Genomic DNA, 15521 nt, shown 5'->3' with positions numbered 1-15521 from the left:
TTTGAAGGGGTAGCTCGATGCCGGCTGAGAAACCGGTGGAATCAATAGGTGCGAGAACGGCGTTCCCAATGAGCACTCGGGTCCACGAATAAAACAACAGGGTGCGATTTATGCCAACACCAAGAGGTTTATTACAATCAGGGTTTCAACAAGGCACCAAAGTAAGTTTCACCAGTTTCTCCGCCGGCATCGAGCCACCCCTTCAAAGGCGAGGGATCTCCGGAAGGAGGTTTGTGCAGCATCGTAATATAAATATAAAAATATATATATATATATATATATATATATATATTTTTTTTTTATTTTTTTTTTTTTTTTCAAACAAATGACACTCGCACTCAGGAACCTTGACAGGATTAATTGTTTTACAGAGTCCCCGTCTGTTACACCAACGCATTTCAGCCTTGTCGGCCTTGTTCACGGTAGGTGATTTTACTTCCTGTAGCGTTTATAAAGCATTTCCTGTACATTATTTAGAGCCCCATAGAGTTCTGGGATTTGTAGTTTTTTTGATTTTTAACAAAACTAATCACCTAGTAACAGTGAAAAAAGACTTATTCGTCTGTTTATAATTACAAAAGCATTTGAACTATTGTCAGTGGCAGTTTGAAATGAGTTAGCTGGTATTAGTGACCAACCTCATAATTGAAAAAATATATATGTTTCACAAATTAATGATTAATAACAAAATGTACAGCAGGTATCAGTGACTAATTGCTGAATTTCAAGAAAAAGGAGGGGGGAGAGCTGCATTTATAAAATGGATACGTCTATACCAAGATTATCCTTATGTAGGCTGAGTTCTGTTAGAGATGTACATAAAGTTCCTCATCCAAGTTCATCCCTCTCGGGTGCTTAGTTCGTAATCTTATGATGTATTTAGATTCAAGTTGTCACAATTTTCTTTGTCAGTCACCCATCCTTTCATTGGTTTCAATAGAGTCAATGGCAAAGAATGACATGTTCATCCAATTACCTTTCTGGCATGCAAGCATGTGTTTGGCGGTAGCGTACGATGGATCTCTGTTTTTGACCGCTCTAATGTGTTCTAAGATGCGCTTTTTCAGCATTCAGATGGTGCTGCCTATGTAAAGCATGCCGCAATCACATTGAATCACATATATTACAAATTTCGTTGTACATGTAATTTTGTGTTGAATGTGAATGGTTTTGCCTTCTGGGTCTTTGAGCGTTTTCATATTTTTTCCAATTTTGCATGCTTTGCGATTGTTGCATTTCCTGAAGCCAATTTGTTGTATTGTAAGCCAGTTTGGTTCTACAGTTTGGATAGTTTGGAAGTGACTCTTGGTAGTGAGGTCTCTGATGGATTGTACCTTCTTGTATGAAATCGATGGTTGTGTTCCAATGATGTTCACTAGATCTTGATCTTGTTGTAATACTGGCCAGTATTTTTGGATGATTTGTCGAATTTTATACGATTCTTTGCTGTATGTGAGTACAAGTCGTGGTGCTGCCTGGTGGATGGTGGTATGTTGGTTGTTCAATTGTGAGTGTTTTTTGACAAGGATATCGGTTCTACTCCTGGTTTTTACTCTGTCTATGCTTTTCTGGAGATCTCTCATTTTATAACCTCGTTTTTGTAATCTTTTGGTACACTCAAGGATTTCTTTATTGGCATCTTCTGCTTTTGAACAATTTCTTTTCATGCGAATAAATTCACCGTAAGGGATACTTCTGAGTAGAGCCTTTGGATGGAAACTGTCTGCATGCAGGATGCTGTTGGTGGCTGTTTTTTTCCTGAATAGAGTAGTTTCAATTTGATCATTTTCAATGTACACTGATATATCTAGGAAATCAATTTTGTGGCGGCTTGTATTGCATGTGAATGAGAGTCCAATATTGTTATTATTGAGTGTATGGAAGTATTGCATGAAGTCATCTTTATCTCCATTCCAGATCAAGAACAGATCGTCAATATATCGCGACCACAAAACAATTTTGTCTAGTGCCGCGTTGTTCTGTGGACCCCGTGCTATTTCCTTCTCCCACCATCCCATTGTGAGGTTAGCATAATTGGGCGAAAAGGAAATTCCCATGGCACAGCCACATAATTGATGGTAAAGTTGGTGATTGAAAAGTAATATATTGTTGTTTAAACATGTTTCAATCATAGTAAGCAACATGGCTGAGTGTTCCAATTCATGTATGCTTTTTTGTCGCAGAAAATACGCACAGGCATTTAAGCCAATGGTATGTTCTATGGATGTGTATAGTGACACTACATCTATGGTTGCCATAAGATAATTGGGGTTCCATGATGTGTTAGCAAGGATCCGTAAGAAGTCACTTGTGTCTTGAATGTACGAAGAAAGGTTTTTCACCAACGGTGCAAGGTACCGGTCTATGTATGATGAGATGTTTTCATATATTGAATCACAAGATGATACAATTGGTCTCCCTGGTGGTTTGATAAGTGTTTTGTGAATTTTTGGCAAAAAGTATATCGTCGGAATTGTTGGATTTTCTTTCAGTAGAAATTTTTTCTCCTCAATGTTGAGTAAATTGCGTTCATGCCATTCATTAAGATATTTCTTTATCTCCTGAAGCATTTTGTGCATTGGATTGTTTGTAAGTTTGGCGTATTTCTGAGTATCACTTAATTGGCGATATGCTTCTTCTACATAATCCCTGGTGTTGAGAATCACGATATTACCGCCCTTGTCTGCGGGCTTTATGATGATATTGGGATTGTTTGCCAAATTACGAATTGCTTGACTTTCTTTTTTGGAGATATTTTCCCTGGTTTTGATGTTCCTTGTTTTGTCTATTTTGTCAATTTCACTCATAATTATTTCCGAGAAGGAATCAATTTTATTACCTGGTGACAGCTGTGGGCTGTATTTGGATTTTTGTTTTAGGCCACTGGGTTCATGTTGTTTAGTGTCAATTTCAAGATGTTTGAGAATTTCCAGATCAGTGGTTTGATCACTATCCGAATCGTTGGCCAAGTCATATAGATTTTTTAGGTGTGGGATTTCCTCTATTGTAAGTGAGTCTTTCTCAGTTTGCTTGGTACCCTCATGTTCTTCTGTGTTCTGGGTATTTAGTTTCTTTGATGCATGTATTTTAGTGAGTTTCAGTTTCCGCACATATTTATATATGTCAATTTTGGTAGTGGTATAGTCGAGATGTTTTTGTGGGCAGAAAGATAGGCCTTTGTAGAGGATTCTGTGTTCAGTGTCCGTCAGCACGTGATCCGATAGGTTGATTATTAAATTCTCCATGCCTAATTCTTCTTCGTGCGGTTCCTGAGTCCATATGTTCTTTTTTTGTTTGGATCTCTGGGTTTTCCTGAGGCTTCTGAAAACTTTGTATTGCCTCTTCCATACCCTCTGCCTCGTCCTCTGCCTCTGCCTCGTCCCCGGGTCCGGGATAGGTTCTGGTCCAGGTTGACGAGGCGCATTTCCTCTAAAAAAGTAGTGTTGGTGGGTTTGTACGTGCTGGAGATTGTTTCATTCTCACTGCCACTGACATCAGATTCTGTTTCAATGTCACTTAAGGGTTTTGCAGGTTGTGTAGCTTGGATCATTTTCAATACATCAAACCTTTTGGCAAATGTGAGTATTCTGCCATGTTTATAGTCAGCTTCGTCGCGAGCAAACTTTCTCTTTTTTCGTTGTTCAATTTCATCCTCATACCTCTCTAAGCGGTCTTCCATTTCTTTCCGTAATTTATCAGTGTCTTCTTTATTGTTTGCAGAAATTTTAGTTTCCAATTCTTGGATTTGGTTATGTATCTCCTCAAGATCCTTTTCAGCGTATTTTATAAGGATGCGCATCATGTTCTGACTACATGCTGTATTGTTTGCTCCCCATTCCTCAAGCATATCAGTTCTTGTTTCTGGGTGGGTTGGCATTGTAACGATTCTCAGCCCGCGTGGGATTCTACTAACTCTAACTATCTACTGGCGGTCGCCAGTAGATAGTTATAGTTAGGACCGTGTTTCCATAGGAAATCTGAAAATTCTATTTTGAATAACTTTGGCGCCGGTTGACGAATCCTCTCGAAAATTTCAAAACTAATGGGGCGCTCCGCTCAGCTCCTACCCTGAAAGTCTCGGGGTGATTCGTCAAGCGGGGGCCGAGAAAAAAGGGGGGTCCCAAAACGCGTTTTCCCCATGCATTTTTCCATAGGACCTTTAGTCGAAGGTACAGCCCGAACGGCTGAACAGAATTACTTGAAATTTGGCAGAGAAGTAGTCTTCAGGTCAGGGAAGTGCCTTTTGCAGGTCTGGTGTCAATCTGTTCATTAGTTCCTCAGAAAATAGCATTTAAAAGCATATACATATGTATAAGCGCGCACCGTGCACCCTATAGTGCGCAAGCGTAATTCTGATTGGTTGTTATATGTCTGTAAACATTCGAATCGGTCGAAATCAGGAAGTGTCGGCCGCCATTTTGTCTGTCACACTGAAAAGGAAAGGTGGAGAACGTGAAATGGGGGCAGGGTAGGGAGTTCCTGACCCCCTAGCGTTTGTCAGGGGGTCACAGTGGGACCTCGAAGGGCAAAAAAAAAAAAAAAATTTAAATTCGCGAGGTGCGCGCACCGTGCGCGCACGGCAAAAAATATTTAAAAAAAAATATAAAAAAAATAAATTAAGTGTTTGGATGTTGCTTGGCTCTAAAAAGAGCCGTTGTGTTTATTGAGTGTTTTTTGGTACCTACAAGTAAGTACCGATGCAGAGTCTAAAGTTCAAGAGGAAGACTCTGTTCCCTTCATCATTGAAATGTACACCGTCTCCTCTATAAATGCCTTGCATGTTGTAACGCAAGTTGTTGTGGTATATAGAACCCATACCATAGTCTCTGAGGAAAGCAGAAACAGACTTATTGACATGCTTTCTTGCTTCGTCAATCTGCGGACAATGTTGGTAGGACCAGTTCCACTTTTGCCTTTGGCATATATTAGAATATACAAAGGCAGTTTGTGGAAAAAGTGACATCAATTGCACAAAGGTGTCCTTAATAAGCATTTCCAGACCTACCCCAGTTAAAGTGCCTAGGTCATTTCCACCACAGTGCACAATAATAAGGTTAGGCTGTGGGAGATGTAGAAAGGTTTTCACCAAAGGCATTAATTGGTGCCACTTTAACCCTCTCTGACCAATCCATTTAATGTCTACATTTGGCAAAGCAAGATCTTTCACAATACCTCTTTTTTCTGCAAACTGTTCACTCCAGAAGACATAGCTGTGACCTATAATCCACACTGTGAACATCTTACAAGGAGATCTGGATGCACTGAGAAGGTGTCTTTCAGTAGAATGGCAATATGAAAAGAAAGATAGTTGTAAAATGGAGGCTTACATACTTTTTTCAAAATTAAAAGAAATCATTAGCTGTTTCAGACCATACAACACTAAAAACTAGGCTGTATGTTTACATTTTTAAAAACATGTTTTGTGTTGGTTCAGAAAAATGTGTTCCCACAGAACATTAGTTTGGATTTGCTGTTAGGTTTGAAAAGTCAAGCACTCTTGCTCTTTGGATTTGAAACATTGTGTGCTGAACTTCTGACCTCTCTGCTCACACCAGTGTTCCATGACCTGTTGCTATGGTAGCAGGCAGAAGCCATGTTGGGGGAAGGGATCATTTGGAAAAGGGTTGAAATTTGCAACCAATAGAAATGTGTGATTCTATTTGAAAAAATGTGGGAAACACTGTGATTTGAAGTTAACATGTATATGTGTGAAAAAAGAGAGGGAAACATTGCCATTTACTGGTTCTGCTGAGAGGTGTACAGTTCAGAGATTCTGGCTCTGATAATCTGCTGTGTGAGTGCCACATTTCTTTCTCAACTAACTACTTTTAAAGGTGAGTTATGAATTTGAGAGGGGATGTATGTGGTGTAGTTGGATATAAATAATAGAAATGTGATTCTTCTTATAAAGTTGTGTTTTTTTACATTTTATTTTAAGTAAGATATTTAACTGCCTTGAACATGTCAGATATTATGGAGTATGTCTTCACCATAAGTTAAGGTGTACTGGTATCAACCCAAAAAACTGTTTTGTGCCTAGACTCACACCATGAGTCTGTGTGTACACAGGAATTTTTCACAGAGATTTAATTTGTGTTGCTGTTGCTCTGTTTGACTTGCACTAGCAGCTTGTTTTCAAGAACTGTGATGGTTAGCATTCAGCAGAAATCACTTTCTCACAAATGAGAGGCAAATGCAAACACATTTGAAAATAGCATGGTACATTTTCCTACCACTTTAAAAGTTGTGTTTTACATTTTATGTTAAGGAAGATATTTAACTGCCTTGAACATGACCGATATTATGGAGTATGTCTTCACCATAAGTTAAGGTGTACTGTTATCACCCAGGAATACTGTTTTGTGCCTAGAATCACACCATGAGTCTGTGAGCACACAGGAATTCTTCTCAGAGATTTAATTTGTGTTGCTCTTGCTCTGTTAGACTTGCAGTTGCAGAAAAGGGGCAGGCTGTTTTCAAGAACTGTGATGGTTAGCATTCAGCAGAAATCACTTTCTCACAAATGAGAGGGAAATGCAAACACATTTGAAAATAGCATGGTACAGTTTCCTACCACTTTAACAGTTGTGTTTTACATTTTATGTAATGGAAGATATTTAACTGCCTTGAACATGTCAGATAATAAGGAGTATGTCTTCACCATAAGTTAAGGTGTACTGGTATCAACCAAAAAAACTGTTTTGTGCCTAGACTCACACCATGAGTCTGTTTGTACACAGGAATTTTTCACAGAGATTTAATTTGTGTTGCTGTTGCTCTGTTTGACTTGCACTAGCAGGGAAGGGGCAGCTTGTTTTCAAGAACTGTAATGGTTAGCATTGAGCAGAAATCACTTTCTCACAAATGAGAGGCAAATGCAAACACATTTGAAAATAGCATGGTACATTTTCCTACCACTTTAAAAGTTGTGTTTTACATTTTATGTTAAGGAAGATATTTAACTGCCTTGAACATGTCAGATATTATGGAGTATGTCGTCACCATAAGTTAAGGTGTACTGGTATCAACCAGAAATACTGTTTTGTGCCTAGAATCACACCATGAGTCTGTCTGTACAGAGTAATTTTTCAGAGAGATTTAATTCGTGTTGCTCTTGCTCTGTTAGACTTGCAGTCGCAAGAAAGGGGCAGCTTGTTTTCAAGAACTGTGATGGTTAGCATTCAGCAGAAATCACTTTCTCAGAAATGAGAGGCAAATGCAAACACATTTGAAAATAGCATGGTACAGTTTCCTACCACTTTAAAAGTTGTGTTTTACATTTTATGTAATGGAAGATATTTAACTGCCTTGAACATGTCAGATAATAAGGAGTATGTCTTCACCATAAGTTAAGGTGTACTGGTATCAACCAAAAAAACTGTTTTGTGCCTAGACTCACACCATGAGTCTGTTTGTACACAGGAATTTTTCACAGAGATTTAATTTGTGTTGCTGTTGCTCTGTTTGACTTGCACTAGCAGCTTGTTTTCAAGAACTGTGATGGTTAGCATTCAGCAGAAATCACTTTCTCACAAATGAGAGGCAAATGCAAACACATTTGAAAATAGCATGGTACATTTTCCTACCACTTTAAAAGTTGTGTTTTACATTTTATGTTAAGGAAGATATTTAACTGCCTTGAACATGACAGATATTATGGAGTATGTCTTCACCATAAGTTAAGGTGTACTGTTATCACCCAGGAATACTGTTTTGTGCCTAGAATCACACCATGAGTCTGTGAGCACACAGGAATTCTTCTCAGAGATTTAATTTGTGTTGCTCTTGCTCTGTTAGACTTGCAGTTGCAGAAAAGGGGCAGGCTGTTTTCAAGAACTGTGATGGTTAGCATTCAGCAGAAATCACTTTCTCACAAATGAGAGGGAAATGCAAACACATTTGAAAATAGCATGGTACAGTTTCCTACCACTTTAACAGTTGTGTTTTACATTTTATGTAATGGAAGATATTTAACTGCCTTGAACATGTCAGATAATAAGGAGTATGTCTTCACCATAAGTTAAGGTGTACTGGTATCAACCAAAAAAACTGTTTTGTGCCTAGACTCACACCATGAGTCTGTTTGTACACAGGAATTTTTCACAGAGATTTAATTTGTGTTGCTGTTGCTCTGTTTGACTTGCACTAGCAGGGAAGGGGCAGCTTGTTTTCAAGAACTGTAATGGTTAGCATTGAGCAGAAATCACTTTCTCACAAATGAGAGGCAAATGCAAACACATTTGAAAATAGCATGGTACATTTTCCTACCACTTTAAAAGTTGTGTTTTACATTTTATGTTAAGGAAGATATTTAACTGCCTTGAACATGTCAGATATTATGGAGTATGTCGTCACCATAAGTTAAGGTGTACTGGTATCAACCAGAAATACTGTTTTGTGCCTAGAATCACACCATGAGTCTGTCTGTACAGAGTAATTTTTCACAGAGATTTAATTTGTGTTGCTCTTGCTCTGTTAGACTTGCAGTCGCAAGAAAGGGGCAGCTTGTTTTCAAGAACTGTGATGGTTAGCATTCAGCAGAAATCACTTTCTCAGAAATGAGAGGCAAATGCAAACACATTTGAAAATAGCATGGTACAGTTTCCTACCACTTTAAAAGTTGTGTTTTACATTTTATGTAATGGAAGATATTTAACTGCCTTGAACATGTCAGATAATAAGGAGTATGTCTTCACCATAAGTTAAGGTGTACTGGTATCAACCAAAAAAACTGTTTTGTGCCTAGACTCACACCATGAGTCTGTTTGTACACAGGAATTTTTCACAGAGATTTAATTTGTGTTGCTGTTGCTCTGTTTGACTTGCACTAGCAGGAAAGGGGCAGCTTGTTTTCAAGAACTGTAATGGTTAGCATTGAGCAGAAATCACTTTCTCACAAATGAGAGGCAAATGCAAACACATTTGAAAATAGCATGGTACATTTTCCCACCACTTTAAAAGTTGTGTTTTACATTTTATGTTAAGGAAGATATTTAAGTGCCTTGAACATGTCAGATAATATGGAGTATGTCTTCACCATAAGTTAAGGTGTACTGGTATCACCCAGGAATACTGTTTTGTGTCTATAATCACACCATGATTCCTGTGTGCACACAGGAATTCTTCACAGAGATTTAATTTGTGTTGCTGTTGCTCTGTTTGACTTGCACTCGCGGGAAAGGGGCAGCTTGTTTTCAAGAACTGTGATGGTTAGCATTCAGCAGAAATCACTTTCTCACAAATGAGAGGCAAATGCAAACACATTTGAAAATAGCATGGTACATTTTCCTACCACTTTAAAAGTTGTGTTTTACATTTTATGTTAAGGAAGATATTTAACTGCCTTGAACATGACAGATATTATGGAGTATGTCTTCACCATAAGTTAAGGTGTACTGTTATCACCCAGGAATACTGTTTTGTGCCTAGAATCACACCATGAGTCTGTGTGCACACAGGAATTCTTCTCAGAGATTTACTTTGTGTTGCTCTTGCTCTGTTAGACTTGCAGTTGCAGGAAAGGGGCCGGTTGTTTTCAAGAACTGTGATGGTTAGCATTCAGCAGAAATCACTTTCTCACAAATGAGAGGCAAATGCAAACACATTTGAAAATAGCATGGTACAGTTTCCTACCACTTTAAAAGTTGTGTTTTACATTTTATGTAATGGAAGATATTTAACTGCCTTGAACATGTCAGATAATAAGGAGTATGTCTTCACCATAAGTTAAGGTGTACTGGTATCAACCAAAAAAACTGTTTTGTGCCTAGACTCACACCATGAGTCTGTTTGTACACAGGAATTTTTCACAGAGATTTAATTTGTGTTGCTGTTGCTCTGTTTGACTTGCACTAGCAGGAAAGGGGCAGCTTGTTTTCAAGAACTGTAATGGTTAGCATTGAGCAGAAATCACTTTCTCACAAATGAGAGGCAAATGCAAACACATTTGAAAATAGCATGGTACATTTTCCTACCACTTTAAAAGTTGTGTTTTACATTTTATGTTAAGGAAGATATTTAACTGCCTTGAACATGTCAGATATTATGGAGTATGTCGTCACCATAAGTTAAGGTGTACTGGTATCAACCAGAAATACTGTTTTGTGCCTAGAATCACACCATGAGTCTGTCTGTACAGAGTAATTTTTCACAGAGATTTAATTCGTGTTGCTCTTGCTCTGTTAGACTTGCAGTCGCGGTAAAAGGGGCAGCTTGTTTTCAAGAACTGTGATGGTTAGCATTCAGCAGAAATCACTTTCTCAGAAATGAGAGGCAAATGCAAACACATTTGAAAATAGCATGGTACATTTTCCTACCACTTTAAAAGTTGTGTTTTACATTTTATGTTAAGGAAGATATTTAAGTGTTTTTTAAGTGCCTTGAACATGTCAGATAATATGGAGTATGTCTTCACCATAAGTTAAGGTGTACTGGTATCAACCAAAAAAACTGTTTTGTCACCCAGGAATACTGTTTTGTGCCTATAATCACACCATGATTCCTGTGTGCACACAGGAATTCTTCACAGAGATTTAATTTGTGTTGCTGTTGCTCTGTTTGACTTGCACTCGCGGGAAAGGGGCAGCTTGTTTTCAAGAACTGTGATGGTTAGTATTCAGCAGAAATCACTTTCTCACAAATGAGAGGCAAATGCAAACACATTTGAAAATAGCATGGTACATTTTCCTACCACTTTAAAAGTTGTGTTTTACATTTTATGTTAAGGAAGATATTTAACTGCCTTGAACATGACAGATATTATGGAGTATGTCTTAACCATAAGTTAAGGTGTACTGTTATCACCCAGGAATACTGTTTTGTGCCTAGAATCACACCATGAGTCTGTGTGCACACAGGAATTCTTCTCAGAGATTTACTTTGTGTTGCTCTTGCTCTGTTAGACTTGCAGTTGCAGGAAAGGGACAGGTTGTTTTCAAGAACTGTGATGGTTAGCATTCAGCAGAAATCACTTTCTCACAAATGAGAGGCAAATGCAAACACATTTGAAAATAGCATGGTACAGTTTCCTACCACTTTAAAAGTTGTGTTTTACATTTTATGTAATGGAAGATATTTAACTGCCTTGAACATGTCAGATAATAAGGAGTATATCTTCACCATAAGTTAAGGTGTACTGGTATCAACCAAAAAAACTGTTTTGTGCCTAGACTCACACCATGAGTCTGTTTGTACACAGGAATTTTTCACAGAGATTTAATTTGTGTTGCTGTTGCTCTGTTTGACTTGCACTAGCAGGAAAGGGGCAGTTTGTTTTCAAGAACTGTGATGGTTAGCATTGAGCAGAAATCACTTTCTCACAAATGAGAGGCAAATGCAAACACATTTGAAAATAGCATGGTACATTTTCCTACCACTTTAAAAGTTGTGTTTTACATTTTATGTTAAGGAAGATATTTAACTGCCTTGAACATGTCAGATATTATGGAGTATGTCGTCACCATAAGTTAAGGTGTACTGGTATCATCCAGAAATACTGTTTTGTGCCTAGAATCACACCATGAGTCTGTCTGTACAGAGGAATTTTTCACAGAGATTTAATTCGTGTTGCTCTTGCTCTGTTAGACTTGCAGTCGCAAGAAAGGGGCAGCTTGTTTTCAAGAACTGTGATGGTTAGCATTCAGCAGAAATCACTTTCTCAGAAATGAGAGGCAAATGCAAACACATTTGAAAATAGCATGGTACATTTTCCTACCACTTTAAAAGTTGTGTTTTACATTTTATGTTAAGGAAGATATTTAAGTGCCTTGAACATGTCAGATAATATGGAGTATGTCTTCACCATAAGTTAAGGTGTACTGGTATCACCCAGGAATACTGTTTTGTGCCTATAATCACACCATGATTCCTGTGTGCACACAGGAATTCTTCACAGAGATTTAATTTGTGTTGCTGTTGCTCTGTTTGACTTGCACTCGCGGGAAAGGGGCAGCTTGTTTTCAAGAACTGTGATGGTTAGCATTCAGCAGAAATCACTTTCTCACAAATGAGAGGCTAATGCAAACACATTTGAAAATAGCATGGTACATTTTCCTACCAATTTAAAAGTTGTGTTTTACATTTTATGTTAAGGAAGATATTTAACTGCCTTGAACATGTCAGATAATATGGAGTATGTCTTCACCATAAGTTAAGGTGCAGTGGTATCAACCAAAAAAACTGTTTTGTGCGTAGAATCACACCATGAGTCTGTCTTTACACAGGAATTTTTCACAGAGATTTAATTTGTGTTGCTGTTGCTCTGTTTGACTTGCACTAGCAGGAAAGGGGCAGCTTGGTTTCAAGAACTGTGATGGTTAGCATTGAGCAGAAACCACTTTCTCACAAATGAGAGGCAAATGCAAACACATTTGAAAATAGCATGGTACATTTTCCTACCACTTTAAAAGTTGTGTTTTACATTTATGTTAAGGAAGATATTTAAGTGCCTTGAACATGTCAGATAATATGGAGTATGTATTCACCATAAGTTAAGGTGTACTGGTATCACCCAGGAATACTGTTTTGTGCCTATAATCACACCATGATTCTGTGTGCACACAGGAATTCTTCACAGAGATTTAAATTGTGTTGCTGTTGCTCTGTTTGACTTGCACTCGCGGGAAAGGGGCAGCTTGTTTTCAAGAACTGTGATGGTTAGCATTCAGCAGAAATCACTTTCTCACAAATGAGAGGCAAATGCAAACACATTTGAAAATAGCATGGTACATTTTCCTACCACTTTAAAAGTTGTGTTTTACATTTTATGTAAAGGAAGATATTTAACTGCCTTGTACGTGTCAGATATTATGGAGTATGTCTTCACCATAAGTTAAGGTGCAGTGGTATCACCCAGAAATAATGTTTTGTGCCTAGAATCACACCATGAGTCTGTCTGTACACAGGAATTTTTCACAGCGATTTAATTTGTGTTGCTCTTGCTCTGTTAGACTTGCACTCGAAGGAAAGGGGCAGCTTGTTTTCAAGAACTGTGATGGTTAGCATTCAGCAGAAATGACTTTGTCACAAATGAGAGGCAAATGCAAACACATTTGAAAATAGCATGGTACATTATCCTACCACTTTAAAAGTTGTGTTTTACATTTTATGTAATGGAAGATATTCAACTGCCTTGAACATGTCAGATAATATGGAGTATGTCTTTACCATAAGTTAAGGTGTACTGGTATCACCCAGAAATACTGTTTTGTGCGTAGAATCACACCATGAGTCTGTCTGTACACAGGAATTTTTCACAGAGATTTAATTGGTGTTGCTCTTGCTCTGTTAGACTTGCACTCGCAGGAAAGGGGCAGCTTGTTTTCAAGAACTGTGATGGTTAGCATTCAGCAGAAATCACTTTCTCACAAATGAGAGGCAAATGCTAACACATTTGAAATTAGCATGGTACATTTTCCTTCCACTCCCCTAATTAACCTTTACCACACATGTACTCTTACATACATCTCTGCAGTCTTCATGCAGTTGTGCAAGCGTCCATGCAGATCTGTGTTGCACCTGACAATACATGGTCTCCAGAAGCACGCCCTTAGCACACAGACAGGTGCTTCTCCTGCACTCTCATGCTTACTATTCAGCTCTGTGTGGTATTTCAGATAGCAGTGTGTAATGCTAACACATTCAACGTCACCAAGGCTCATTTCCTTTGCTCTACTCTAATCACTCACACTGTAACACATGCTGATGGTCTCAAGTAGCTGTTAGGACGTGTACTCTTTTCTGCCTCTTTAAATTAGAAGGAAAATTTGTCAGGCTGCCATAGTAATTATGACTTACTCTTCCACAGTAGTAAATGTGCTTTGAAATTGCCAAACTAAAATCGTTTTTTGCCCAGAATCACACCATGAGTCTGTGTGCACTCAGGAACTGATGTTACAGATTTAATACGTGTTGCTCTTGTTCTGTCAGACTTGCAGTTGTAGGAAAGGGACAGGTCATGTTATAGGATTTGAAAAGCTCTGAAAAAAAATGGTAATGTATTAAAATTACATAAAGGTATTTTTTTTTTAGTTTCTTTCAGGTATTGCTGAACAACAGTGAAATTAATTAAAGATGCCTATAAAGTCAAGAAAGAGAAAAGAACAGCAACAACATCTATATTTGAAGAAAACTGGACCAAAAAAAATAGTTGAAGAACCTCATGTTGGAAAAAAGAAAAAGACTTCTGGTAAGCAGACTAAGGATTTTTTTAAAAATATCTTCAAACAAAGAAAACATTTTAAGAAAATATGCACTGCAAATAGTGTTTCAAGTACAAAACAACAACAGAGTCGACAGAAAATACGAAAAGCCAATGTTGAATGAGAAGTAAGAAAGAGTGACTTAACACGAAAAATAGATTTTAAAAACATTCGTAGAAAAATGTTTCAGAGAAGAGTGATGTTAAATTTGCTAAAGGATGTGAAAAAATATAAGAAGAAAACCAAATTTTATTAAAAAAAGAAATATATTGAAAAAATTGTTTCTAAGGCTTTGGAAATAAAACGAAAACTATTCATTTTAATTTTGAACAGGATGCGTAGATTAGAAACATTTGTAAAAGCAATGAAGTCACAAAGCAAAAGGAAAAGAGTAGTGAAAAAAAAAACTTTTGTAAAGTGTTCTTAGGAGAATGGAAGCATAGTTCAAGTACTGAGCCATTTTTTAATGAAGAGAGTTATCTTCAAAGTAATAGTTTGTTGCATGCAGTTGACACCAATGGTCGAGCTTATGAAGTTAAAGATGGTTGTGTAATGGAAAAGGAGAAAATGGTTCCAAGAAATGAGGAAGAAGTGTTAGCTGATGAGGTTATGGGGAGACGTCCTAAAGCCCCAGTGTACACTTGGAATTGTAGTAGTATTTGCACTGTGCGACAAGAATCTATTGATAAATTACGTGACTTCCTAAGAGAATATAATAAAAAGAGTGTTAAACAGAAGATTAAGGTGCTTCAAAGACTAGACCCATGCAGAGTGAGAGAGAATACTGGTTTGCAAGGACATTCTCTTGCTTGTCTATCTAGGAAAGTTTGCCAAAGTGATTTTCACCATTTTAGGATGCTGGCTGTTCATCATACTGAAATGAGAAAGTTTGTGAGAACATTGTATTTTGCTAAAAGTCCAGCACTAAAGTTAAATGAGTTGAATAGTGCTCTGTTCCGTGGATCTGTATCAGATGTATTGAAGGTTACTGATGATATTCAGTTTTATTACTTTGGTCCAGAGCAAGAAAGTGCAGGAAATGACACAGTTATTGAGGAAAATGTGGAAGAGAACGTAGAACTCACTGTTAGTAAAAATTTTGAAGATGAAATGACAAAATTTGCTATCATCTCTAATGAAAGACCAAATATTACTTGTATTTGTTGCCGGAGAAGCCATTACAAAATTCAAACAAGGAATGTTGATCTGTATAAAAAAAGTGAAAATGAAGATAATTATAAGTGGAAGGATTTTGCAACATATATATTTCTGGAAAATTGTTTTGATTTGGGTGAAGATCAGCGTATTTGTAAATAATGTTAT

Source organism: Triturus cristatus, chromosome 1_1 (genome assembly GCF_964204655.1).
Source record: "Triturus cristatus chromosome 1_1, aTriCri1.1, whole genome shotgun sequence".
Lineage (NCBI taxonomy): Eukaryota > Metazoa > Chordata > Amphibia > Caudata > Salamandridae > Triturus > Triturus cristatus.
This window is presented reverse-complemented; position numbering follows the sequence as displayed.